Source organism: Corvus hawaiiensis, chromosome 17 (assembly GCF_020740725.1).
Source record: "Corvus hawaiiensis isolate bCorHaw1 chromosome 17, bCorHaw1.pri.cur, whole genome shotgun sequence".
NCBI classification, from domain to species: domain Eukaryota; kingdom Metazoa; phylum Chordata; class Aves; order Passeriformes; family Corvidae; genus Corvus; species Corvus hawaiiensis.
In genome coordinates this window covers 2180178-2207443 of record NC_063229.1, presented here as the reverse complement: position 1 = coordinate 2207443, position 27266 = coordinate 2180178, and the positions used below count along the sequence as shown (strand labels likewise).

Below are 27266 nucleotides of genomic sequence, written 5' to 3'. Positions count from 1 at the left end.
GCAGATCTGGGACAGAGCTGGCTGTTTGTGTTTGTCACACACGAACACGGGGCTGCGTCTGTGCATTATCCTGACATCAAAGGGGCGTGTGACGCGTCTGGTGGCACAGGCAGGAGGGGACACCAGCTTTTGGGAGAGAGGAGGGTGTTATCAAAGGGTTACAGACAGCTCCTGGAAAGGAGAATGAGGAATAAGGATGGCGAGCACAGAGAGGTCCTACAGAAGCAAATTTTCTCCCGGTCTTTTCATCTTCCCTCTTTATTACAGCAGGGCAGGAGCGAGCCCCTCACAGCAGGGGCTTGGTTATTATTTTAAGGCAAAGGAATCTGCAAATGTGATAGGTGGAGGGAGATGGGGGTTTGGGGAGGAGGCTGAAGGACACACACAGAGAGCTGTACCACGGCGGGGCTCACGGTGAAGCCAGCACCCAGCCAGAAGGGTGCTGAGCTCCTCACTGTGGGGACATGTGTCACTGCTGGAGCTCCTGGGCAGTTCAGCACCTCCCCACCGAGCAGCCCAAGCATTTGGAAGGGACATTTCAGTCCCACAGGAGCTTGGGAATCTGGTGAGCCTTTGGCACCCAGGTCTGGACAGGAAGGTGTAAAACAGACCTGGCCAGGCACTGACCTGGCTCTGCCCCAGCTCCTGAGGATGGGCAGGCCCCGGAACCCGCACTCCCTGGAGTCTCTCAGCGTGTCCAGCCCTCAGCCCTGCCTGCTGCCTGTACTGCCTGCCCTCCCTCCCAGCAGGGCAGGCTGCAAGGTGCCAGAGGCATCCCCACGTCCCCTCCTCTAGCACAGGAGGGGATGCCCAGCTCGTCCCCACGAATGCCCCCTTACTGCCCATGACCTCAGCTGCACCCTGTCCCTCTCTGGGGCCGGCCAGCCCTGCCTCCAGCCCCAGGCTGCTGCCTGGCAGCCCTGTGCCAGCTGACAGCTCCCTCCCGTCCCGGGGGCTGTTCCATCGGGTGCTCCCAGGGGCTGCCACCCCAGAGAGCTTCCGTGTGTCCCTTCTCTCTGCTCCACCTCTCCCCACACCAGCGAAGACAGGGTGTGACAGTGGGAGTGCTGCCACCCCCCAGGCTGCTCCCTAAAGGACCTCAGAGCATCCAGCCCTTGCTCCTCCCGAAGCTCTCCACGCCGGAGCAGCGCGGCTGAGTCCTCTCTCCATGGCACAGCTGGCACGGGGATGCAGCCAGACCTGGCTCAGGGCTGTGCTGCCATGAAACCGGGGTGGAAAACTGCGGGAGAAACACTTCCAGGGCTGAAAGTGGGAGTTTCTGCAGGAGGTGACGGCGAGTCCCAGCTCGAGAGCTGCAGGTCGGTGCCCCCGGAGCTGGCAGAGCTGAGCTGGGGAGCGGCGGGGCTGGCAGTGCTGCTGTCCCTCCCGCTGGAGGATCCTCGTGTGCCTCGGGGGAAGCCTGCGAGGCAGAGAGGCTCGGCTGTCCTCTGAGCAGCCAAGGTCGTTCCTGGGAGCCGGTGCAGATGCCAGCTGCCACGTGGCTCGTGCCCGCAGGAGCGCGGGGTAATTAGCTGGAAAGACGGTCAAGCAGCATGGGAAATGGGCAAGGAAAGGAGGGAAACGGCGGAGCCATACCTGGATCGGGGACTCTCCAGCCCAGAGGTACCTCTCCATGCCAGGCCTTCACCCCTGGAGCGGCGGGGGATGTGTGGGCACGCGTGAGCTGTGGGCGGGCGCTGGGGCTGTGCCGGCTGTGGGTGCCCACAGGCCCCCCGTGTCCCCACACACTGCCCGGCCTCCCCGGCCAGGCGGGGCTCGTTCCAGCTCAGCGCCCTCGTTGCTCTAAAGGGGAAGAGTCGATCTGATCCAGCTGGGAAACACGGAACAACCGCACTGGGGCCGGCAGCAGATGGAGGGAACAGCCTGGCGAGTCAGGCAGCCATGGCAGTGCCCTCAGCAGAGGCAGTGCCCTCAGTGGTGGCAGTGCCCTCAGCAGTGGCAGTGTCCCTCAGCCATGGCAGTGTCCCACAATGATGGCAGTGCCTTCACCCATGGCAGTGCCCTCAGCAGAGGCAGTGCCCTCACCCGTGGCAGTGTCCCTCAGCCATGGCAGTGCCCTCAGCAGAGGCAGTGCCCTCACCCGTGGCAGTGTCCCTCACCCGTGGCAGTGCCCTCACCCGTGGCAGTGTCCCTCAGCCATGGCAGTGCCCTCAGCAGTGGCAGCGTCCCACAATGATGGCAGTGCCCTCAGCCATGGCAGTGCCCTCAGCAGTGGCAGTGTCCCACAATGATGGCAGTGCCCTCACCCATGGCAGTGCCCTCGGCAGTGGCAGAAGTGGAGCTGCTCCTTCACATGGAGCCGCCTCGGGTCTGTCTCTGCCTGGTGGTTCCCTGCGTTGCTGCTGCTCCAGCTCTGGAGCCCTCCTGCCCCTTGGGGCTGGGGCTGGGGCTGCCTGGCCCCCGGGGCCAGGGTTGTGCCCTGAGCCTTCTCCTGGTTAAATTCCTAAGGGGTTCCGAGGGGGAGTCTGGCCCGGGGGGGCTCCCACTGGGATGAGGGGTAGGGGCTGTGTCCGCCCTGGAGGGGGGAGCTGGTGACTCGGACAGCAGCAGCAGCAGTGTCCCCGAGCTGGGGACAGCTGGTCCTGCTGTCCTGGTGCGCTGGGTGACTGGACTCCTGCACCAATATCCCAGCATGGATTTGCAGTCCTCCGGGGGTGTTTCAGAGATCCTGGACATGGTGATCCTGGCAGCTCTCCTCCACGGCTGGCTGGGGGCTGGTGCTTCTTGTGGTGTGCATCTCACTGCCCAGATCGTGCTGGGGATGATCCAGGGTGTTCCTCCAGGCAGCGATGCTGCAAGCCTGGCACTGCCATAGCCGTTGTCCCCATCCCTGTGAGATGGAGGCTTCTGGGCTGCTCCATCCCCTTGTCCTCGTGTGTGGGATCAAGGGGCCGTGAGTCAGGGTTTTGGGAGAGCCAAGCACCTTCCCTGGCTCTTCTCTTGGCTCTCTGGGATCCCTTTGGCAAGGCCTTGCCCCTCTGTGCCCCATGATATCCAGGTGCAGGCAGATGTAAGGCTCACTGGGCATACTGGAGGTGTTCCTGCTGGTGTTGTGCAGCGCTGGGATCTGCAGCGTGTGGGGACACTTAAAGTGTGTGTGGGGACAGCCCCGGGCCAGCCTCGTGCCACTGTCCCCAGAGTGCCCACTGGGATCAATCTGCTTGCGGTTCTCAGACTGGGAAACCTCCTGGAAAATGCTTTGGGGTCTTATGGGCATGTGGGGTGTTCAGGGCACTGGGGCAAACTGGTTTTTTAAGGAAACCAAGTAGGACAATGCAGTCCAAGTAGCAGTGACCTGCTGGGGCCAGCTGAGTTTCAGAGCTGGCAGGGAATGGTTTGGGAGGCAGCTGGAATGGGAGGCTCTGGCTGGTGTTCGGGAATGAGGGAACAGGAGCTGGAGCCTGTTGGAGATGCCCAGATCCTGAAGGAAGAAGCAGCAGGGTGTGGGGAGATGGTCCCTGGGCTGTGCCAGGAGGGTGTGGAGGTGTCCTGGTGGTGGCCTCATCCCGGCAGAGAGGGTGGCACAGCCCTTTGTGCCTGGTGATGGGCTCCAGTGACAGTCGGGGTGAGGCTGGGAGGGGCAAAGTCACAGAGGGGACGTTGGGGTGGTGGGACTGTGATGTCCTGCTCTGCCACTCTGGGGTGACAGGTCTGGCCCTCCTCAGGTGGGCTCACCTTGGCTCCCCCACTGTCCCCCACCATAGAGGGACCCATCCCAAGGCTCTGCCCAGGCTGCCTGGAGGAGCAGCCCCCGCTTTGGGGAGGGCTGGGTCTGCTCAGCTCCTCGTGCAGAGGGAGGATTTGGGAATTCTTCTGCCTTACGAACTCAATTGACTTCTTTCCGACCCAAATGTCTTTCCCACCTTGCCAAAGCAGCATCTGATCAGCAGCAATTAGCAAAGCAAACTGCAGTAATGACCTTTCTGGTGTGTCTGGGCGGTCTCTGGGTGCCCTCAAGGAACACTCACCAGATGTTTGGGGAGCTCTGCAGGGGCAGCGCCAGGGCCTGGCAGTGCTGGGGCTGTGTGGGGTGGCAGCAGTGTCACCTGGGCACCTCTCCACGAGCACAGGCTCTGTGTCCAGGGGAGGGGACAGAGCCTGGGAAGGGGCTGGAGCACCAGGAGCGGCTGGGGGAGCTGGGAAAGGGGCTCAGCCTGGAGCAAAGGAGGCTCAGGGGGGACCTTGTGGCTCTGCACAACTCCCTGACAGGAGGAGGCAGCCGGGGGGGTCGGGCTCTGCTCCCAGGGAACAGGGACAGGAGAGAGGGAATGGCCTCAAATTTGGCCATAGATTGGATATTAGGGAAAATTTCTTCATGGAAAGGGTGGCCAGGCACTGGCACAGCTGCCCAGGGCAGGGGTGGAGTCACCATCCCTGGAAGTGTTCAAAAGCTGTGTGGATGTGGCACCTGGGGACAGGGGTTACTGGTGGCCTTGGCAGTGCTGGGGTAAGGGTTGGACTCAATGATCTTAGAGGGCTTTTCCAACCTTTATTTACCCGTGATTCCCAGCCCCCACGGCTGCCCAGGTTCTTTCCGTGGTTTGATCTCAGCTCTCCTCGCCCCTCTGCTGCTCACCAGCGCATCCAGGGAAAAGCTGGACTCAGGCATTGCTTTCCCATCCATCATCAGTGATTCTCTTTTCATTTGCTTTTTGGGCTTCACCTTTTTAATCCAGCTGTCTCCTGCCTTACAAATGTTCTTCCCTCAATTACTTACACCAGGCTGCAGGGCTGGCTCCATCCATCTCTGCCTGAGCCAGCGGAGCACAGGAGGGGCTACCCCAGCCACTGTCCCCTCGTCACCAGCCCCCACTGGTGCCAAACTGGTCGCCCTGCAGGAGGGGCCTTCCCGCTGAGCTCTCAGCGCAGACCCCATCCCGGGTGCCTCTGCCCATCCCACACAAGGCTGCTCCAGGTGTGTGGGAGCAGGCAACTCCCTCAGCTTTCCCCGGGGCTGCAGGTGGACACTTCTCCATCTCCCCTCTCCCCCAGGGCTGCTGTGGGATTCTCTGTACAGGGACACGAGGCAGGAAAGGTGCCTGCCCTTCCCAGAGGAGCAAGCTGGAGAGCAGGCGGCTTCTTCCTGCCTTGCTGCAGCAGCTCCTGTCCCACCCCCGGGGCTGGAGGTCAGCCACGTGGGGATGGCTCTCAGGGAGTCTGAGGCTCTGAGGGGGAGCAGAGCCCTGCAGAGTGCTCTGTGCCTCTCGGCCCACATTCCAGAGGCAGGAGAGGGAATTCCCAGAGAAGGGAACCCAGTGGCTGCCTGGGGCTGAGGTGCAGTCGGAGCTGGGGGGGGCCGGGTCCCCTCACTGGCCGGAGCGGGGGCTGTGGGACAGAACGTGCCCTACTGCAAGGTCTCCCACTGAGCACTGTGCTGTCCTTCCCGCTTGGAATTCCAGGCTCCTGTTACGAGATGAGAACTTTTGGAGCGATGCTGTGTGTGCTGTGCCCTGTCCTGCAGCCATGGAGAGCCTGCTCGGGTGTGCAGGACGTGTGGAGCTGTTCCCAGGTGCCAGGCACGGCACAGCCGGCTCGCTCTGCCAAATCCCAGACAGGGACCACCAGCTCGGGCCATCCCTGCACCAAGGCTGCTTCATCCCCACTTAATGCTCTTATCTTGAAGGCTCCTCTCCGATTAAAGCCCCGGCAGCCAGTTCCCTCCCTGGATTTATTGCAATGCAGTTTTCTTCCCCTAATCTGATCCGGGTGTAAGCTGCTCCTTGGGAAGTGCACGGGGAGGACAGATGTGCCCGTCACTGCTGCAGCAGCCAGGCTGGCAGGGAGCAGCAGGGACGTGCCCTGCCCTTCTTGGTGGCACATCTGCCTCTTCTCAAGCCTTGAACCACATTTCTGCTCAAACTCCTGAGAGCAGCTCGGTGGGGTCCCAGGTTGGTTTGGGCCCCTCACGACAGGAAAGACATTGAGGGGCTGGAGGGGAGCAGGAAGGGAACGGAGCTGGGAAGGGGCTGGAGCACCAGGAGTGGCTGAAGGAGCTGGGAAAGGGGCTCAGCCTGGAGCAAAGGAGGCTCAGGGGGGACCTTGTGGCTCTGCACAACTCCCTGACAGGAGGGGGCAGCCGGGGGGGTCGGGCTCTGCTCCCAGGGAACAGGGACAGGAGGAGAGGGAACGGCCTCAGGTTCGGCCAGGGGAGGTTTGGGTATTAGGGCAAGTTTCTTAATGGAAAGGGTGGCCAGGCACTGGCACAGCTGCCCAGGGCAGGGGTGGAGTCACCATCCTTGGAAGTGTTCAAAAGCTGTGTGGGTGTGGCACTTGGAGACGGGCTCATGGTGAACGTGGTGGCAGTGCTGGTCTGACTTGGTGATCTGAAGGGTCTTTTCTACCCTTAACAATTCTCTGCTCTGAGCCAGGGAAGGCACTGGGGTGACTCCACAGCTCCCTGGGCTCACGTGTGTGTTGTCCCTCCTCAGCCCGAGGCCCCCGGTGAGCGCGGTCACCAAGCTGCCACCCGGCTCTGCCACAGCCAGCGTCCCCCAGCCCGCGGATGACGGCAGCGTCCTGCAGCAGCTGTGCCACCTGGGAGAGCTGTGCCACCTGGGAGAGCTGTGCCACCTGGGAGAGCCACGTCCAGACTGTGAGTGCTCGGGGCAGGACTTTGGCGGGGACACGGTGTGGCTCCGGGGGTTCCCTGGGTGAGGAGGCTGTGGGTGCTGGGGATGGCGTCCTCTCTTGGGGTGTTGTTCTCTGCCCAGTGGGGAGAGGCTGAGCTCCGTGTGGCAGCAGCGGCACTGCTGCGAGGGCAGGGACACAGGGCTCTTCGGGGGGCAGGGCTGAGCTGGTGTGAGGTGCTGGCAACACCCCAGCGTGGGGACAGAGGGTGGCTGGAGGACACTGCTATGGACACGGAAGGACACTGTTGTGGACACGGGAGGACACTGTTATAGGTGTCCCTGGGGCAGGGAGGGCTGTGGGCAGTGCCAGAGCCCAGCAGCACCGGGGGCAAAGCCCACAGGGAGCACCAGCCATGAGCCGGGGGGAGCAGACCCACACCCCCAGGCGTGGGCTCCTTGGGAGCCGTGGGGCCGCCCCTTGCCTTGGTTTGCTCTCTGCTCCCCACCCTCAGCTTGGGATGTGCCCCCCACACACTGGGCTCGCTGTGGGCAGGGTGGGCACGAGCAGGATGCAGCAGCTGGAGCACTCTGACAAGCCAGAGAAGGAGGCTCCTGCAGGGAACGTGGCAGCCCATGGGCAGCCTGTATTGCTCCCTCGGGGAGAGGCATGAGCTGTGCCAAGGGCAGGGCTCTGCATCTGGCCAGCGTTGCTGCAGCTGCTGGTCCGTGGGCAAGGAAGGCATCCTGGAAGCAGCAGGCAGGGTGAGCAGGCAGGGCAGACCTACAGGGGAATAAATCCCATGGATTTCCCACATCGGGAGAGATTTCCCAGTGTGTTCCAGAATGTGACACCGGCTCCCTCAGCCCAGCTAGACCCAAACACTCAAAGGGTCTGGGTCTCCCCCCAAAGGGAGATGGTCAGAAAACCCAGTGAGCATCCAAAGCTTGTCGGGGGTTTTTCCTTCACAGCCTGTCAGCAGCTGTGGGACCCTGAGGGGTGGGAGGGGTGCAGGGGCTGCTGTGGATGCCCTGCCCTGCTGTGCCACCACCCAAGAGTAAAACACAGCTTCTCCAAAGAGCTCAGAGTGTTGGGAGCTCGGGGTCCTCAAGCACGGGGCTTCCTCAGTGCAGCTGCTGCTGTGAGTTGTGTCACAGGAAAATCCATGGGGGGTTTTAGTCAAGCTGGTCTTTTTGCCCCACTTTGGGCCAATAAAAGGCGGTCTTTGTAGCCTTCTGGGGCCCTTGTGGAAGAAGGGGCCCCTGGATCTCTGCAGGCTGGATTCTGGAGGGCTCTCCCCAACATCGAGGCTCTGGCAGTGGTGCAGGGATGTGAAGGAGATTCAGGGATGAGGATGGAGGTCAGGCATCCACCCATGGGTGGTGGGCTGTGCCCCTGGGGTGGCTGCTGTGCTGGGGTGAGGATTCAGATCCTGCCCAACCCAGTCACAGCCCCTCTGTACTGCAGGGAAGCCCTTCCTCAGCCCTCCTCCTCCTCCCAGCAGCAAAAGCCACCAGTGTCAGCTGGGCAGGGCCTGGTGAAGGCTGAGACACGGCCACACTCCAGGCAGCACCGGGGACAGGGACAAGGGACAGGAGGTCAGGTGGGTTTGGGTGTTCCCTGGAGGTGACGTCAGGAGGGAGGGTGAGACAACACTTGCTTTTGGATTTGGGAAGGGAGACCTGGAAGCAAACGGTCCCGGTCCCCGTGTAGCACAAAGGTGAATGGTTCACAGGGCAGTGATGTCCTTAGGGTGGGAGAAACCTCTGGGAATGTCCCTGGGCATTGGGGGTCCCCACACCTCCTTGGTGGGACTCCCCTCTCCCAGGGGACCCAAACGCCACAGTGGGAGCAGCAGCCCCAGTTCCCTGCCCCCAGCAATCATCAGCTGCCTCCTTCCCTTACTGCAGCTGCTGGATTTCTCTCTGGGTTGTTTTTTTTAATGTATGTGACACGTGTTTGGTTCGAAGCGCTTAATTGCCTCTTGAGATGCGTTTCATTTATTCATTAAGAGAGAAATTGGAGTTGTTGGGTTTGCTTTATTTTGCTATTTTTTTCCTTCTTTTTTTCCCCCCTTCTCTATCCTGTAAGGAAAGGGTGAGGAAAAAAAATTCCACATATGCCTCCAGCATGTGTGTGCTCAGCCTCTCTCCTCTGTGCCCCCCAAGCTCTCTCCACAATGCCTTTCAGCCTCTCCTGTTGCTCCTGGCCAGGAGAGTGGTGATCCCTCTCCACTGGGATGTGAGAGTACGAGAGCCCTGAGATGTCACTGCTTGTGTTGCTCAAGGGTCAGGCCAAGGCTGTGTGCATGGCAACGTGCCCCTGCCCTGCCTGTGCCACCCCCTGCGTGAGAATGGTGGCATTTCCTGGTTTGGAGACTGGGTAAGGCCAAGGATGGATGTTAAGGGTTGGTGTCTGCTGCCCTGGGCCACGTTTTCAAAGCACTGTCTGTCCAAGCAAAGCTCTGCAGATCCATCCTCTGGCTGAACCCAAAGCAGGAGTCACACCCCTTCTTCCCTGGGAGAACCCCCAGGCACACTGAAGTGGATGCATGGAGATTCACTGGGATAACAGCAATCCAGGCAGGCGATGGGTTTGGGCTGTGTGGAGATAAAAGAGGAAACTGTGGGCAGCAGGATGGCTGGTGGACAGAGGGCAGGCAGAGATGGATGGATGGATGGATGGATGGATGGATGGACAGATTTGTTCCAAAGAGCTGCCTCAATCCAGAGAGGTGAGGTGGTGCATGCTGTGGTGAGGAGGATGGGGCAGAGCCAGACCCACAGGGTGCACTGAGGGCAGGTGGATCCCAACCCCACACATCCCTCAGTGCCTATTCCCAGAAGCTTTGGTGCCTGGAATCCTCCCCAGGACCCTGCCCGGACATGGCTCTGCTGCCACGGGTTGCTGTCCCTTGTTTTTAGGGTTTGAGGTTTTATTCTTCCTCCTCCTCAGCTCTCATCAGCATGAACATTCGCACTAGGAATGGTGGGCTGGGCCAAGCCTACAGGAGTTTTCTGTCCCTTGTGAGAGCCACCCCCTCCTGCCCTGCATCCCCTTTGCTCAGTGTCCCAGTGCCCAGAGCAGGGAGAGCCATGGATTTTAGGGGCAGATGTCCTCCTCCTGAGGGGCTCCTTACACAGTTACTGAATCTGGGCTCCACAGTGCTCCTGCCCTGCGCTGACCCCCCGAAGACTTGTCCCCTGAAAGGACCCTAGGACACTGTCCCTGGGTTCCTCCATCCACCAGTCCCTGAGGAGCACAAATCCAGTCTCTGTCTCCCTGGAGAGTTGTGCCAAATGTTCAGGTGGCTCCCAAACCCTGGCAATGGGGGATCTTGTGCACCAGCAGATGTGGGGGTTGTTTTTCTGTGGATTCTGGGAAGATCTCCCCAGCCCATCCATGCCACGTGTCTGGGAGGAGAATGAGCTGCCAGGGGCTGGCGGTGTGGGGATGCATCAATAGGCTGCGATTGGCAGTGGATGGCTTCCAGCATGGAATCACGGCTCTGGGAAAGGGCAGCCGTGTTCCTGGGGCTCAGCACAGCCCCTGCCCAGGCACAGGTGAGCAGCTTGCCCGATAGCAGATGCCAAAATGGAGCAGATCACCCCACCCCCATCTGGCTTCCCCCAGTCCTGGATCCACATCCCCGTGGCCCCGACACCCCCACAGCACCTGGCCCACGCTCCCAGGGATGCTCCCCCCATTCCCAAGCCCTTGTCCTGCTTCCAGCCAGCCGCTGCAGACCAGGGAGCCTTCTTCCCTCTGCCTCCTCCTCCCACTTCCCAGGTCTGGAGGGAGAGCTCAGCTGGGGCTGTCTGTGCCAGAGACAAGCACAGGGAAATGGGAATGGCTGGTGCTGCTTCCAGCCCGGCTGCCTGCCAGGGAAGCTTTGGCTTTATCTCCCAAGCCAGGCACCCTGGGAACGGTACCAGGGCCTGCCTGGGGCAGGAGAAGGGCCTGGGGCTGCTCCAGACCCCTGGGCTGGCTCCAGAGGGGTTGTTTTCCTTCCAAGCAGCACTGCAGCACTCACACAAGAAGGGATTTGCAATGCAGAGAAAAACCTCCCACCCGCCACGCGGCAGCGTGTGGGCAGGGAGCGGAGCTGGGAGCGGAGCTGGGAGCAGCTGTGCTCCCACTGCCTGGGCTCCACGCTCCTGCCCCTACCCCGTGGCACATCCTGGGCCGTTCCCAGCTCTGGCACCCTCACCCTCCAGGTGGGATCGTGGGGACCCTCTGGGCACTGTGCCCCGAGGACAGAGCTCTGCCCAGGGACCGTGGAAGTGATGCTCTGGGGCTTCTGCCTCCTTCCCACGGTGGATTCCCTCAGCCCTGAGCAAGGACAGGCTGGCTGGCATGGCTGGCATGGCTGGCATCACGGTGAGCCTGTCCTGGAGCCCCAGGCATGGAGAGCACTATGGGGAGGTAGCGCAGGTGAAGGACGGGGAGAGTTTGGGGTCTGTGATCCAGTGGGTGGGTGTTGGGCAGGGGGAAGGACCCCGAGGTGTCGCAGGTCAGTCCCACATCCAAAGGCAGGACATGGCTCCTGGTCCCCTCAGGTCTTGCTGGGAGGGTGAGGGTGGCTCGTGGAGGTTGGTTTTGGAGGGACAGTGTGTGTCTGGTCCTCACTGGACCAGGAATTCCACTCAGGACTGGCAGGAATTCCCACAGGCTGGGTGGGAGCGGGCACCATCCCCGCATTTGGAAACCAGTGCTGGTCACATCCTTTCCTGGGAAGGCCACCATGCTCTGCTCCCTGCAGAAGCTTCAGTGTCACCCACCTGCCAGGCCCAGAGCAGTTGTTTGTGCCCTCCTCAGTCCCTCCATGGGGCAGGGAAGGTTTGGGTGATCCTAAGGTCACCCCTTTCCTGAGGTGGGGATGAGGGACATCACAGTGCCTCGGGCTGCTCATCCTGGGAAAAGTGAGCTGTGGTGGCTTCCATTGCTGCCCCCCCAAGCTGAGGGTGGGCCGGGGATGATCTGTAGGGAATGCCATGGCACTGCTGGGCTCTGGGTGTGCCCCCAGGCTGAGGGTGGGCCGGGGATGATCTGTAGGGAATGCCATGGCACTGCTGGGCTCTGGGTGTGCCCCCAGGCTGAGGGTGGGCCGGGGATGATCTGTAGGGAATGCCATGGCACTGCTGGGCTCTGGGTGTCCTGGCCACACGGGACATTCACCCCTTCTGCAGCGTTGAGCAAGGAGCCCAGAGCACATCCCCATCTCCTGCCACCCTCATTTCTCCCACACCCAGCTGAGCACGAAGCCTGACCCCATCCTGGGCAGTGGAGGGTGCGCTGCTCCTTCCCCAGCTGGCCGAGTCGGAGTGGGACCTGCAGGGACCCATGCTGGGAGCACTGGGGTCCCAGCTGCTGGGGACACTGCAGGACGCCTTTCCATGGAAGCCCAGGGAGATAAAGGAGCTTTCCCTGCTCTCCCGGTTTGCCAGCAGTTGCTGGGCTGCTTTTGCCCCTCTGTACTGGGTGGATGTGGCAGGGGCTGGAATGGGATAAGCTTTAAGGTCCCTCCCAACCCAAAATATTCTGATTCTACACAGGGAACTCTGCCCCCTCCCCAAGGGTAGGGTGGCAGGAGGGGAGGAATTTTTCCAGCTTCCAAGAGGAGGCAGAAACACCCCCCAGCCTTGGAGAGCTGGGACCCCTGGGACTGCACGGCAGGGCTGTGTTTTCTTGCTCAGAGCACAACTGTCAATGGCAAAGTCTCGGCACAGACTTCAGTGCTGAGAAACACTGTGGGCTGGGACATTTTGGAGAAGATTTTTAGCTGCAGCAAAGAAATTTGGCAGCTTGGAAGCAATCTAATCATCCTCCTCCCATATGCTTGGTGCTATTTAAAAGGGAGCATGTACCCAATTCCTTCCGACCAGCACGCTGACATTTCCACAGTGCGTTTGGAAATAAATTTGGCATCCGCTGTCAGAATCTCAGATTGAGCCCAGTGTGGCTAATTTGGGCTCTGAGTGCCTCTGCAGAGCACCTTTCCCTGCTCGCAGATCCCCGAGGAGCCACGGCAGGGGCTGCTTCCCACGGGCACCACCAGCCTTTGGGGGGCACAAGAGACTGGGGGCCTGGCTCGTGGCTCAAGCCCTTTCCTGCAGCCCCTAAAGCTGAGCAGGCTTCAGGGTGGTGGCTGTGCCTGGCTCTCCTGAGCCCCTCTCTTCCCAGTATGGAGGCACAGGGGGCTGTGGCTGCTTGGGCTCATCCCGAGACAGGGCTCTGTCCTCCTCCGGGCTCTGGGCTCTCCAGAAACCCCTCTGGAACCTCTCCTGCCTCCTTCTGCCCAACACCCAGGGCTGGCAGGCTGTGCAGGGGCACTTGGGGGGCATTTAGGGTCCCCCCACCTCTCCTGCCCCATCACACAGCTGGAGGGCCGGGGGATGCCCAAGGGAGTGGCAGCAGTGTCGGGATGGCAGCGCTGCCCCACGCTGTGCTGGGTGCTCTGTGCTCAGCTCCAGCTGCCCACCAGGGAAAAGGGGCAGGAGAGGGGGGCTGCTCCATGTGTGGGGACCTGGGCAGGACTGTCCCCATCCTGCAGGTGTGGCAGGGTCGGGCAGCTCCTGTCCCCATCCTGCAGATGGGGCGGCTCCAGGCTCCAGGATGTTTGGAGGGGGTGTCTGCTGTCGTGCCCGTGGGTTGGGTTGGGGTAGATGGGCTGTCCCTGGAGATGAAACCAGGTGCCAGGCCTCTGAGCAGGAGCTGTCCCTTCCCCTCATCCAAAATCCCAGCTCCCCTCAGACCCCCCAGCACTGCCAAGCCCTGCCCTGGCCACAGCTGGGGCCTGAGGGGACACAGGGCTGTGAGCCCTCCCGCCCCAGGGGACAGCCTTCCTCCCCTCCTCTTCCTTCCATGGGTTTCGGTGTCCCCCAGTGCTGCACTGGGGTGAGGGTGGAAGAGAAGAGCGGCTCGGAAACATATGCTGGGATGAATGGGGACTCCGTGCCCGGGAGCCATCCATGTGGCCCTGCTCTGTGCCATCGGCCTCGTTAGCGCCGCTGCAGTGGGGATCAGACCCAGTGAGCCATGAGCTGAGCCCCGCCAGAGCCACTCCGAAGGATGAGGGTGAATTATGTAGATGGGAATCAGGCAGCAATCCAGGCGTGGACAATGTCTTGAGGGGGTGGCAGGGCTGGAGCTTCGCCGTCCAGGAGGTTTCCTGGGATCTAATTAACAGCTCAAACAGCCCTTCCTGGCCGGGGCTCTGCACCGCCCTGGCCGCTCACCTCCGGCTCTGGAGCAGCGGGGCCTGGCCTTGGGACCAGGGGACACGGAGTGGCAGAGGGTGCTGGGGCTGTGGACACAGCCAGGGAAAGAAATTAAGGTGGGAAGAGAACAGATCCCTCTGGCCCCAGGTAGGAGGTGGGAGCTCATGTCTCCCCTGCCCAGGCTGAGCACTGGGGTGCAGGGATGTGCTGGGGACAGGCTGGGGACAGGCTGCTCACCCTGTTCAGTGCCTGGCAACCCCTGGGAGCAGCACTTCCTGCTCTTGGCAGGAGCTGTGAGTGGGGCAGTCCTGCCCTGGAGAAAGGCCTGCCTGGAAGGGCTCCTCCTTTTCTTGGTCTTAAAATCAAGAGGCATACACGATTAGAAGGGGAAAAGGGATTTTACCTTGGTATTTATTTTTAAGGATCCTTAGGTGTACACGTCCAGGTCATATGCATCGAGATGCACCCCACCAAGTCTTTCCCTGTGTCTCTGTGTCTCTCTTCTCTCCCCCCCCCTAACATTGGGTATAACATTATAGGTTTTACTAATTAGCATATCTATCAAAGATTCCCCAATGAGAGGCTCAAGTGAGCCCCCCCTCCCCAAGGAACCTTCCCCTGGATGGCTCTATCTTGGTTTACAGAATATGTTCTGGAGAGGACCTTGGGGTCTGGGGCACACTGATCCCTGGCTACGAAGCTTCTACAATGTTGAGTCTCTTAGCTTAACAAACAAGTCCAAGAATGTAGGCAAAAAGCAGTAGGAGTACAGAAGTTGTAAAAAGGTATAACAGGGGTATAAAAGAAAAGGCAGAAAATCTTCATGGCATCAACCCGAGGGTGCCAAAGGCTGCATCCCCCATTGCAGGGAAGAGCTGGAGCTTCTTGCATGGTCCTGATCCAGACCCAGTGCCTGGTGCAGGCCTTCAGGGCCGTCCTGGCCCAGCCCAGCCCAGCCCCACAGCCCCTCAGGGCTCGCTCCCATGGGCCAGGGCAGGCTGGCACAGAGCTCTGTGCCTGGATCTCTCCTGGAACTCCTCCCTTTCCCGCTGCTCCGTGGTGACATGCAGGTGGGATGTGCTGGCCAGGAGCAGTCCCACACCCAGCACTGCCCTGACCGCCTCCCATGGCCTGGGAACCAGGGGCCATGCAGGGCCCAGCACACCCCACCAGCACCCTGGGGTGCTCTGTGCACAGGATCCTGGGACGTGCTGGGAAGGCTCCTCCAGGGCTGGGGCTGCAGCTGAATCCCTGCCAGGAACCAAAGCCAGGCTGGGCTGGAAGGGGAGGATTCTGATCTTGGCCAATTTTGCATGTCCCTGGCTGAGGAACCTCTGCCAGGCATGCCAAAGGGCTTTGCATGTGCCTCAGGACAGGCTTGAGGCCAGGAGAAATCATTCCTGATCCAGGAGGCACCTGGGCAGGGATTCAGCTGCAGCCCCAGCCCTGGAGGAGCCAAGGCTGCTCCTCTGGGCTGATGTCTGCTGGGGAAGCCTGGGCAGCTGCCCTGGAGAAAAACCCCCTGGAAGAGCTCCTGGGGCTGATCCCTTTGTCCTGCACCTCCCCTGTATGGTGGGACACCCCTGAGCCTCCACACACCTCTGGGACCCTTCACCCCCAGGGCGGCCCTGCCTGGCCCCTGCCCTCTGCCCTGCATGGCCAGCTCCTGACCCCTGGGAATGTCCAGTCCCACCAGGCACAGTCTCACCTCCCACAGCTGCCCTGGGTGAGCAGCAGACACTCCCACAGCCCCTGGGACCTGCTCCCCACAGCCCCAGCACAGCACAGGGGGCTGCAGGCACCTCGAGGTCGCTCGCTCCCCTTTTTTCAGGTTGGCTGAAAGAGTTAAAGGTGCAGAGAAGTGATAAAGGGAAGTGGAGAGTCATGGAGTTATGGAATCCCCAAATGGTTGGGGTTGGAAGGGACATTACAGACCATCCAGTGCCACCCCTGCCATGGGCAGGGACACCTTCCACTGTCCCAGGCTGCTCCAAGCCCCATCCAGCCTGGCCTTGGACACTGCCAGGGATCCAGGGGCAGCCACAGCTGCTCTGGGCACCCTGTGCCAGGGCCTGCCCACCCTCCCAGGGAACAATTCCCAATTCCCAATATCCCATGTAACCCTGCCCTCTGGCAGTGGGAAGCCATTCCCTGTGTCCTGTCCTTGCAGACCCTTTGTCCCAAGTCCCTCTCCAGCTCTCCTGGAGCCCCTTTAGGCCCTGGAAGGGGCTCTGAGCTCTCCCTGGATCCTTCTGTTCCCCAGGCTGAGCACCCTGAGCTCTCCCAGCCTGGCTCCATAGTGAGGGACTCGGAGTAACCTGGCTCTGGGAATGAGGTGCTGAAGCCCTTCCTGTGCAACCAAGAAAAACTTTGTGGGTCCAGCTGATCCCTGTGGGTGGATCAGACTCTGGGACCTCATTTTCCCACACCCTTACACCCTCTGCAGTGACCTTGGAACAGCCTCCAGTCCCCTGGTCAGGCCTGTGCCTCCCACCAGCCCTGCAGGGATGTGCTGAGCAGGGCTGGGTGCCCTGGGCAGGGCAGGAGCTGTGCCCGGCTGGGGAGGCCCTGGCACAGGGTGCCCAGAGAAGCTGTGGCTGCCCCATCCCTGGAAGTGTCCAAGGCCAGGGGTGGAATGAGATGATTTTTAAGATCCCTTCCCACCCAAACTATTCTGGGATCCCGTGGTTCCGTGGTGCCCAGCGGGTGCTGCCCTGGCTCTGTTCCCAGCGAGGGCAGGGTGCGAGGGCAGTGTGGGGCACAGCTCTGAGTCCTGGGGCCACGGGGCTGGTGGGAGCCCAGGCACTCAGACATTCCCAGCTGCGTTATCTACCGCTCTGCTGGAACGGATCTGTCGGGATTAAATGAGGACTGACACCTGCCCTGTGTCTTTTTGCTGTCACTGCTGTTCTCTTGAGCAGCGGGCTGTGAGCTCCCCTTCCCTGGCTGCTGGAAAGGGAGGCAGCCCCGGCCGCTCTTTGGGGGTACACAGGTATCAGAGCAGGGGGCAGAGCAAAATTCAGGGTGGGCACACACCCCGCTGGGGAAGGGCTGGGTGAGCTGGGTTATTTCCCAGGCCTGGGAAGAAGTGAGTGACAGATGTGGTGTCCATGGTGACCCACAGCTGGCTGGGCAGCAGTTCCAGTGTCCCCTCCTCCCGGGAACCTGGGTAATTATGGATGCACTCAGAAATGTGCACATCCAGACGTGCTTGTGTTTCAAAACCTTTGGAGATAAGTGGATACAGGGATAATCACCCCAAAGGCTGATCTGCTGGAGCTCCTGCCTCTGACAGAGTGTGGCCATGGTCCCCCGGGCTGGGGTGGGGGATGGGGATGGAGGAGAAAGAGGGGAAGGAGAAGGAGAAGGAGATGGAGGAGGAGAAGGAGAAGGAGATGGAGGAGGAGAAGGAGAAGGAGATGGAGGAGGAGAAGGAGATGGAGGAGGAGAAGGAGAAGGAGAAGGAGAAGGAGAAGAAGAAGGAGGAGGAAGGGGATGAGGAGGAGGAGAAGGAGAAGGAGGGGGAGGAGGAGGAGGAGAAGGAGGGGGAGGAGGAGGAAGAGCTGCCAGTGCCAGCACACACAGATTCTGTGGTTTGTGCTGGGTTGTTGCAAACTGGGGGTTCAGGAACGTGCACCAGGCTCAGAGCCAGCTGGGAATCCTCAGTAAATCCTAAAACACTTTGGGTTGGAAGGGACATTACAGACCATCCAGTTCCACCCCTGCCATGGGCAGGGACACCTTCCACTGTCCCAGGCTGCTCCAAGCCCCATCCAGCCTGGCCTTGGGCACTGCCAGGGATCCAGGGGCAGCCACAGCTGCTCTGGGCACCCTGCGCCAGGGCCTCCCCACCCTCCCAGGGAACAATTCCCAATTCCCAATATCCCATGTAACCCTGCCCTCTGGCAGTGGGAAGCCATTCCCTGTGTCCTGTCCCTCCATCCCTTATCTAAAATCCCTTTCCAGCTCTCCTGGAGCCCTTTTAGGCCCTGGAAGTGGCTTCTGAGGTCTCCTTGGATCCTTCCCTTCTCCAAGCTGAACAACCCCCACCATCCTCATCAGGAGCACCATCTCCTCACGCTCTGCTCCATGGCTCCCTTCCCGCTGGAGCCCCAGTCTGAGGGATTCCTTCCCCTGGGAATCCTTCCCGAGCACTGCTGGGCTCTGGGGGCAGCTGGCACAGAACCTGCCCCACTTTCCCTGGGGAGGAAGGGGCTCATCAGTGAGGGGAGGAACACACAGGGACGGCCTCTGCAAACCCCCTGTGCCTGTTATTGCTATAATAAGTCTCAGTCATGTGTCTGGAAGGGCTGAAGGGAAAATCTATTTTTCTCCTGTTTTCCGGCTCTGCCTGTGTGACAGGGGCTCTGCGGGCGCGGGCTCTGCGGAGCCGGAGCCGGCTTTTCCTGGTGTTTGTGTGGGTTTGCACATGGCAACGGCAGAGAGAAAAACCTTTTTTTTTTTTTTTTTTATTTTGAAGAAGAAAAAGCAAATGTGATTGTAAAAAGCAGCTCGAGTTTGCAAGGAAGAGTGGGGAGAGGGGCAGGAACGTAGACAGGGATGGAGCGCGCTCCGTTCTGGCACCACCGTGGTTTCTGCTCGTCCCACACAGCCCAGCCTGGAGGGTGTGCTCCAAGGACACCCAAAACCAGCCTGGGCAGGTTCCTCATGGCCAAGGCGAAGCAGGTCAGCCTCAGGCTGGAATTCTGCAGGGAATTTCCGTGCTAGAAAGGATTCGGGTTTTTGATGCCTCGGTCCTCAGGTGTGCCAGGGAAGGTTTAGATTGGATAATAGGGAAAATTTCTTCATGGAAAGGCAGTGGCACAGCTGCCCAGGGCAGGGGTGGAGTCACCATCCCTGGAAGTGTTCAGAAACCGCGTGGATGTGGCACTTGGGGACAGGGGTTAGTGGTGGCACTGGCAGTGCTGGGGTAAGGGTTGAATTCAATGATCTCAGAGGGCTTCTCCAACCTTAATGATTCCATCCTTTGGGAAGCTGTGGTGGCAGAGGGAATGGAGAGGTCAGGCTATGCCAGGGCACCTGGAGCTCTGTGCTGAGCCAGCCAGAGCAGCACCTCGCAAGTGTGGTCGCCACTGGCCACTGCGGGGGCTGTGGGCGCAGTGCCACCACAGCCTCCCAGCCGTGTCAGGGCCACCAGCTGCTTGTGCCAGGCTGCTTCTTGCTCATCCCACTGCTGCTGCCCTGGAAGCCCAGGCAGGCTCTGGCACCCTCCCTGCTCGCTGCCCACCAGGCTGCACCAGCGCTGCTCCCTCGGGAAGTGTTCCCGGCTCGGCCATCACGTCCCTCCCACGGCTGCCGCATGCGTCACTTTTTTCCCCTTCCTCACACAACTGCCCTTTAGATATTTATACAGTGTGATCCTGTTCCCCCTCCAGCACTGGCTTTCTAGGCCACACAAATTAAATTCCCTCAGTCTCTGCCCGTAACTCATCCTCCCAGCCCTGCCTCCCTCCAGCTGCGGGGCTCGGGACGGCTTTTTCCTTCTCCGTGCCTGACGTCTCTCTCCTGTAAGAGCCTCCCTGGGAATTGTAGGGCACGCTCCTACCACGGCATAAAAATAGGATTAGGAGATGTTTTGTCCAGTGAAGGATTGTTCCGGGCTCCCACCTGCAATCCTTTCTGTGCTGCCTTCCCACACGGATGCTTCCAGCTCTCGGAGGCTGCTCCGGAGCTGGCCGTGCACGGCTCAGTGTCCACCTCCTGCAGCAGCTTCTGGGGCATCCTGGGGCACCCCACAGGGTGCAGGGCCCGGACAGTGCTCCATGACCAGCTGGACAGGGAGATGTCACTGCCTGCTCCACATGTGCCCCAAGTGCCCCACACCATTCCTGGGGTGGCCCCTGCCCCACACCAGGCCCCACCCCAGAACTGCCCCCGAGCCTGGCTATGGCCCTCGTGCCCTCCAAGTGCACCACGACCCCTAGAAATGAGTCACAAAACCCCTCTGCCCCACATCTGGTGTCCCTTAAACCCTCACCTGCACCCCTCAAACCCACACCTATGGAGCCCAGTGCCCGTCTGACGCCAGTTTGTCCCTGCTCCCCCTTAACCTCACATCTGTGGGTCCAAACACCCCCCAGACCCAATCTGTGGGGCCCAACGCACCCCTGACCCCCATCTGTGAGGTTCAAACCCCCATCTAAGGATCCAAACACTCTTCAACTCCCTACTTACGGATCCTAACACTCCCTGACCCCCATGTATGAACACAACCAGCTCCCCCAACCCCATTTATGGGGCCCAAACACGCATTAATGTGTCTAAACACCCCCTAAATCCCCACGTGTGGGTCCTGACCCCCCATCCATGCCATACTTACGGGTCACACCCAGGCCGTGTGGTCCTGCAGGTGACACTCAATGGTGTTGGGGTGTCACAGCTGCTGCCAGGACTTCACCTCCTTGTTGATGTCCTGCCACTTCTCTGGGACAGAGTTAAGGGACACAGGGAGGGAAAAGTGGGGCCTGGGTGTGGGGTCTGTCCTCCTCCCTGGCTGGGGTGTCTTGGTGTGGACCCTGAATGCCAGAGTTGGTGTGCACCCATCGGGAATTCCTGCCTGGATCTCCCGGGATGCCCTCCTGGCTTGAGGCAGCCCCGGGTGGCTCTGGGGTGGTCCTTCACCTGAGCGGTCACCAGGGTGTGCCAGTGCCCCCGGGCAGTGTCTGGCACCAAGGGCACAGAAGAGGCTCCTCCCTCGTGCCGGACAACCCGGGCCGGGTGACCCAGGGGGGATTTGGGGCATCCTGGAGCCACAGTTCTGGACAGTTTGCTTGGAAGCACTTGGGGAAGAGCTTGTAGGAGACAGGACTGCGAGAGGCCGGCTGTGCTTTGCTGTGTCCTTCTGCAGTCCGTGATCTCTCCCAGGGATCCGATCCCTGCACTCCTGCTCCGGCCCCTGACACACGCTGCCGGCTTGGGGCTGTGGCAGGAGGGCAAGCACAGCACCATCACCCAGCTCCGGGGTGTGACAGAGCTCACAGAGCCCAGCGAGTGCTCACCGGGGGCTGAGCCCGTTCTCACAGCAGCCACGTTCCATTTGGTTCCTGTTTTCCCTGGAAAATTGGATTCCATCTCCAGCTGCTGCTGCTGTGTTCCGCTGGATGCAGAGCTGAGTGCCCTGTGCTCGCGGGGTGCCCGCAGCAGAGCTGGCAGAGTTCCCTGCCTGGCACAGATCCTGGCTGCCACCACTGCTGTGGTGACCAGAGTGACCTCTTGGGACAAATTTGGGGGTTCCCATCAACCAGAAAGGTTTCTGCAGTTCTTGCATCCATAATTGCTGGGGTTTGTCCGTGTATTCTGCCGGGCTGTGCATTCCTCAGGTCTGCTCCTGGGGAGCAGGGAGCTGTCTGGGAGCTTGGCTGATGCTCTGGAGAAGGGGATGAGCTGGGGGTTTGCACCCACTGTGTCCCTGTCCCTCCTCCTGCAGGATTCTGTTCTTCTCCCGTGATGTCTCCTTGTTCCTTCCTGATCTTTCCCTCTGTGCGAGCTCGGGCATCCCTTGGTTGGTGCCTGCAGGATGTCCAGGGTCTGCAGAGGGTTCTGGGGGATGGCTCCATCCTTTAGCACCCTTCGTCCTTCCCTTGCTGGGGTCAGGACTGGGGAGGATCCCCCCATCCTTCGGGATCCCTTCATGCTCCCTTCAGCCCCGCAGCCCACCGGGCCCATCCCCCCTCCGTGAGCAGCGTCACCCCCCGGCCGTGTGGGGCTGGACGTGGATCACACGGACAGGACAGCCACGGGCCAGGGGAGGACGTGTGGTCTGGCCAGTGCTGTGGGGCCTGAGGGGCCCCAGTCGCAGACTGGGAGCACCCCTTGTTCCGAGGGTGCCCCAGCTCCCAGCAGGCAGGGAGGGCTCACCAACACTCAGCCCCTGCCACAGCCCTGAGTCCCAGGGCTCTGGCAAGGCTCAGGGTGCCCATGCCCAGAATTCATGGTCCTGCCAGCACTGCCCAGCCTGGCAGGGGCAGCCCTGGACTCACCACCGGCGTGGAGGAAGGGCTTGGTACCCCCCACCCCAGCACTGAGTGCCCTGGGCTGCCACAGCCATTCCCAAATCCCCCATCCCACCTCACCCTGGGCTCCCACACCATTCCCAACACCCCTGTCCCACCTCACCCTGGGCTCCCACACCATTCCCATTCCCCCATCCCACTCCACAGAGCCCTGAGCTCCCACATCGTCCCTCCCCACCCCCTTCACTCCCCGCAGCTATCAGGGGTCTCTGGTGTTCAGTCCCCTGAAATGCCACCATGTCACTGTCTCTCATCCCTGGCATATCCACGTGTTCCTCCTGGGAAGGATGGAGACAAGAGGCTCCCCTGAGGACGAGAAGAGGATTGCAGAGGCCAGGTTAGCCATGCAGCTCCCTGTGCAGCTCCCTTGAAGCCAGCCCCAGCTGGGCTGAGCTGCCCAAGCTGGTGGGGACATGAGGGACACACACCGAGCAGCTCGAGGGGCTTGGACAGTTTGTCAGGGTGTTGGAGTCAATTAAGTGCTAATTATGTGAGATGCTCCGAAGTGTCCCTGTCACAGCAGCCTCGTGTCCCAGAGCCTGCCTGGCTTGTATACCCTAAATGGTATACAGGGACCCACAGCCTCGTGTCGTCTATTCAACCCATGGGCTGATGGATCCAATGGAACGTGTGGGTTTGGGAAGGGGATGGAGTGTGTTTGGCACTGGAGGCTTGGGTTGAATGCAGGAGGGCTCTGGTGGGATGCCAGGGCAGGAGCTGGCTCTCCTCAGGGACACCAGGCACAGCCTGTCCCCCATGGATGCCTCAGCCTGATCCCGGGGCCGGCAGGGTCCCCCCCATGCTGGATGTGGCTCTGGGGTGTCTGTGGGGACAGACTTTGTGCTGCCCTTTGTGCCCCCAGCCCCACCTCACTCCTGCTGCACTCTGCCTGTTCAGCCCTCTGCAACCCTCGTGCTTCCATCCTCGTTTTCCTTAAGGAGAAACCTCTGCAGGATTTATCCTCTTTAAGTCTGACAGACACTCTGCTGGCACTTGGAATGTCTGTGCCTTCCCCTGGCTCTGACGGGGCCTTTGATGTCTCTGTTTAATTCCCTCAGTGATGCTGGGGAGGTCCCTGCCTGCCAGAGAGGGAAGGGTTACCCCCTCGATGGCTGGGTAAGCCTTTGGGAAGCCTTTGGAGCTGGGGACATTAATCCTGAAATGAAAAACCTGCATGGACAGAGCTGGCTGGAAAAGGAAACCATTGAACTACTGGGAAAGCAGCGGAGCTGGGGGAGCACATGTGGGGCTGGGAGCCCAAGGACAGCACGAAGGGGGTAGGATGTGTTTTCAAACTCTCTGGTTCTGATCTCAGTGTAGGATTTCACCTGGCAGTGAGGCTCCTGGGTGCTCCCTGCCGTGCCAGACCTGACTCCCTCTGGATTTCCAGGTTGTGGTTCAGGTTTCTTTCCGTGGCACTTGTGTGTTTCTGCTTCGGGGATAAGAGCAAAATGAAATCCTGTTTCCCAAGCTCTGGCAAAGCTGTCAGCAACAATGGGAAAAGCACAGTGTGAGGGAAAAGCAAGGAGCAGGAGGCTGGAGAGCTGGGTTCCCAGCACAGGGACAGATCTGTCGGGAGCATCCCAAGTGGGACAGTGGCTCTCCGTCCTTTGGCAGCACAGTTTCGCCATCCTTGGCTTTTTTTGTACATAAAGCATCACTCCCAGGAGTGAAGAGCTGGAGCACATCACTCCACACACATGGGAAAAGGGATTTCCTGCAAGGCTGCTGTGGGATAGCAGGCGGTTCAGTCGTTATAATCCAACCTGTGCCCCTGGGCCCCTTCCCAGCAGGGACAGTGTCCCTGGGGGCCTGTGCCTGTCCCCTCACCGTGGTGGCCCCACAGCGTCCCATCACGGGCCATGTGCTTCTCCAGATGTCTGGAGAAGGCTCCTCTGCCCAGAAGGGACATCACCCTGGGCAGGGAGGACACTGCCAGGGCAGGGCCAAGCTGGGCTCAGGCTTGGGGACAGGATGGATTTCAGTAGGGAATGGGGACTAGGAGAGGGCCAAAGGCTGTCCGTGGAAAAACCTCAGAGTAGCCAGGGACATCTCCCAGGTCAGCTCCTCCAGAGGCACGTGAGAACCTGCCACATCCATCAGGTGATGAGAGAGGAGCTGGGCATGGGCTGGGCAGCTGCGCTGGGCAGCTCCTTCTCCCACACACATCAACCTCTCTGTGCCACAGCTGCCAAGTGCTCCCAGGACATGGGGAAGGGGCTGTGCCATGGCTGGAGCTGGTGGCACAGGCACAGCAGCCTGAGCTGACTCCTGGGCAGCACTGGGAATGCTGGAAGGGTCAGATCTCCAAAGGCCGAGTGCTGGTCAGAGAAACCCTTCTCGTTCTCAGAGACAGGAGCTGCCCTGCACTAAGGCCAATTAAATTTTACAGGCATCTAAAAATTTAATTTGAGTATAATCTCCTTTGCCAGAGCCACAAGTCCCTGATAAATATTTTATTTTCCTCCAAGTAAAGAGGCTTTGGGATAATTAAAGCAAACAATGAGTCCTCCTCTCCTCTGAGCAGGGGCAGGGCCACGGCTTGTTCCCAGTGTTCTGAGGCAGGAGGTGCTCCCTGCACTCCGTGTGCTGTACGGAGCCGTCTGGGAACGCAGGCTCCCAGGGAAACGGGAGAGTTCTGCTGGCTGCAGCAGCCTTAGGAAAAGGAGGAGTGGAAGGCAGCTGAGGAGATCACGGCCTTCGCTTCTGCAGGTCCATCTTTCCTTCAAGGGAAGAAGTCACTGCCTTCCCGGCCGTGTCCTGCATCCTTCCTTGGTGCTTTTCACTCTCCTCCCCGGGAGACGTTTTAAAAGGATTCTTTCCCAAGCTCGTTGCAGCTGGTGGGAAATGCAGCAGCAACTGGAGATGCCATAGGTGGCACTCAGACAAGGAAAGCTCTCCCGCCTGGCTAAGGCAGGGAAGGGTTTCTGTGCACTCACAGCTGGGGCTCCTTGCCAGATAACTGAGCAGCAGTAGCGGCAGGAAGATGGATGTGGAAGAAGCAGGTGTTCCAAAGGATCCGTGTTCCAAAGGATCCGTGTTCCTGGCCTTGGCAGAGCCTGGCTGAGTGCAGTGCTTTTGCCACAGAGCGAGTGGCTGCAGTGAGCAGAAAAATGGGGCTGTCAGGAAACACCATCAGGAGCTGGGCTGGGAGAGCTGGGGGTGTTCACCTGGAGGGGAGAAGGATCCAGGACAACCCAGAGCCCCTTGCAGAGCCTAAAGGGGCTCCAGGAGAGCTGGAGAGGGACTGGGGACAAGGGATGGAGGGACAGGACACAGGGAATGGCTTCCCACTGCCAGAGGGCAGGGTTACATGGGATATTGGGAGGGAATTCTCCCCTGTGAGGGTGGGGAGGTGCTGGCACAGGGTGCCCAGAGCAGCTGTGGCTGCCCCTGGATCCCTGGCAGTGTCCAAGGCCAGGCTGGACAGGGTTTGGAGCACCCTGGGGATGGTGGAAGGTGTCCCTGTCCATGGCAGGGGTGGCACTGGATGGGCTTTGAGGTCCCTTCCCTGAATCATTCCATGACTCTGTGATTCTATGAAAATCAGGCGTCTTCCACTCCCCCAGGTGTCAGGCTGTGCCAGAGGAGGTCAGAGCAGGATGGCAGGCATGGATGGAGGGATGGATGGATGGATGGATGGAGGGATGGATGGATAATGGATGGGTGGATGGAGGGATGGATGGATGGAGGGATGGATGGATGCAGGGATGGATGGAGGGATGGATGGATGGATGCAGGGATGGATGGAGGGATGGATGGAGGGATGGATGGATGGATGCAGGGATGGATGCAGGGATGGATGGATGGATGCAGGGATGGAGGGATGCAGGGATGGAGGGATGGATGGATGGATGGATGCAGGGATGGATGGATGGATGGATGGATACGTGGAGGGATGCAGGGATGGAGGGATGCAGGGATGGAGGGATGGATGGATGGATGGATGGATGGATGGATGCAGGGATGGATGGATGGATGCAGGGATGGATGGATGGATGGATGGATGGATGGAGGGATGGATGCAGGGATGGATGGATGCAGGGATGGATGGATACATGGAGGGATGCAGGGATGGATGGATGGATGGATGGATGCAGGGATGGATGGATGGATGGATGGATGGATGGATGCAGGGATGTCCAGGTGGCCCCCACTGTCCCCTCCCCCTCCATCACCAAACTCAGGACATGGAGCACAGGCCAGGGCCCTGGGCTGTGACCCTGCAGGCAAACCAGGCAAGCATCCCCCAGCCTCCCCCAGACCTTCCTCTCTCAACACCCATCCAGTGACATCCCCAGAGGTGTCACAGCTCCCAGTCCCCGTGGAGGGGCTGGTGATGGGAACAGAGCCCTGGGACTGTCCCCCAGGGCAGGGCTGAGGGTGGCACATGCCGGTCCATGGCTGTGCAGAGCCAGCTCTGTGCACTGTGATGGGGCTTTTTCTTTCAACTTTTTTTTGGCTCTCTAGGATCCTGCTTGTAAAAACAGCCATAAAGAAGTTAAAACGCAGTGTGCTGGCTCAGAGGAGTCGTTCAATATCCTTATTAAAGATCCGCAGTGCTGGAGCTGGAACAGCTCCTGGCGCTCTGAGGACACCTTTCATCTCCCGAGTTCGAGGCACTTTACAAGCGCTAATGAATTAAACTTCATAACAGCCCTGCACGCAGAGCCCCACTCACCAATTATTCATCTGGGGGCACAATGCGGGCATTAAATAAAAATAATAAGCTGGTTAATTCTGCCTCTGCTCCGGCCTGGGGATTGTCTCCAAGCTGATTTCAATTCTTTCCCATTCATCCAGTGCTAATGGTCCCTGGTTCTGCTGTGCAGGGGAGGAGAGCGGGAGCTGGCAGCGGGCTTGGCGCTCGGGGTCTGAGCAGTGGCACTGTCTGGGCTCTGCTCTGCTCCAGCCAAGCACCAAACCTCAGCTCCTCACCCTGGCCCAGGAGAGCTCTCAGCAGCTGAATCATTTCATGTGAGTCCTGGGGGTGTCCTGTGCAGGGCCAGGAGCTGGACCCGGTGACCCTTATGGGTCCCTTCCAGCTCAGGAGTTTCTGTGAGTTTGTGATTCTGTGATTCTTCCCTCCTGCATTGGAGCAGATTCCCTGGGGCAGTGCTGAGAGGGGCAGAGGGAGCTGCTTTGGTTTGGCAGCCGGTGGGGCAGGCAGAAGGTCCTTGTCCCAACTCCCGAGCACCAGGAGAGTGGTGGTGGCTCTGGGAGGAGGGGGCTGAAGGCTGAACGTGGTGGGGACATGACTGGGCAGCTCTTACAAAAACATCTCACAAAATCATGGAATCATTAGGATTGGAAAAGCCCTCTAAGATCATCGAGTCCAACCATCACCCAGCGCTGCCAAGCCCACCAGTGACAGTAATAACGAGAGAACTGCCCCAGCTGTCCTGTCCTGAGGTGTCTCCTGCCC

The 27266-nt window shown here is 60.1% G+C and overlaps 1 protein-coding gene across 4 annotated transcripts in view; it reads left to right on the top strand.

The window, feature by feature from the left end:
• The window catches only part of DLGAP4 (DLG associated protein 4), a 146309-nt gene that overhangs the window by 17422 nt on the left and 101621 nt on the right, over positions 1–27266 (top strand). For all 4 annotated transcript variants that reach the window (XM_048322315.1, XM_048322313.1, XM_048322312.1 and 1 more), the window contains exon 2: positions 6450–6613. The gene's annotated coding sequence lies outside the window, so the exon portion shown is untranslated. The remainder of the gene's footprint in view (positions 1–6449; positions 6614–27266) is intronic.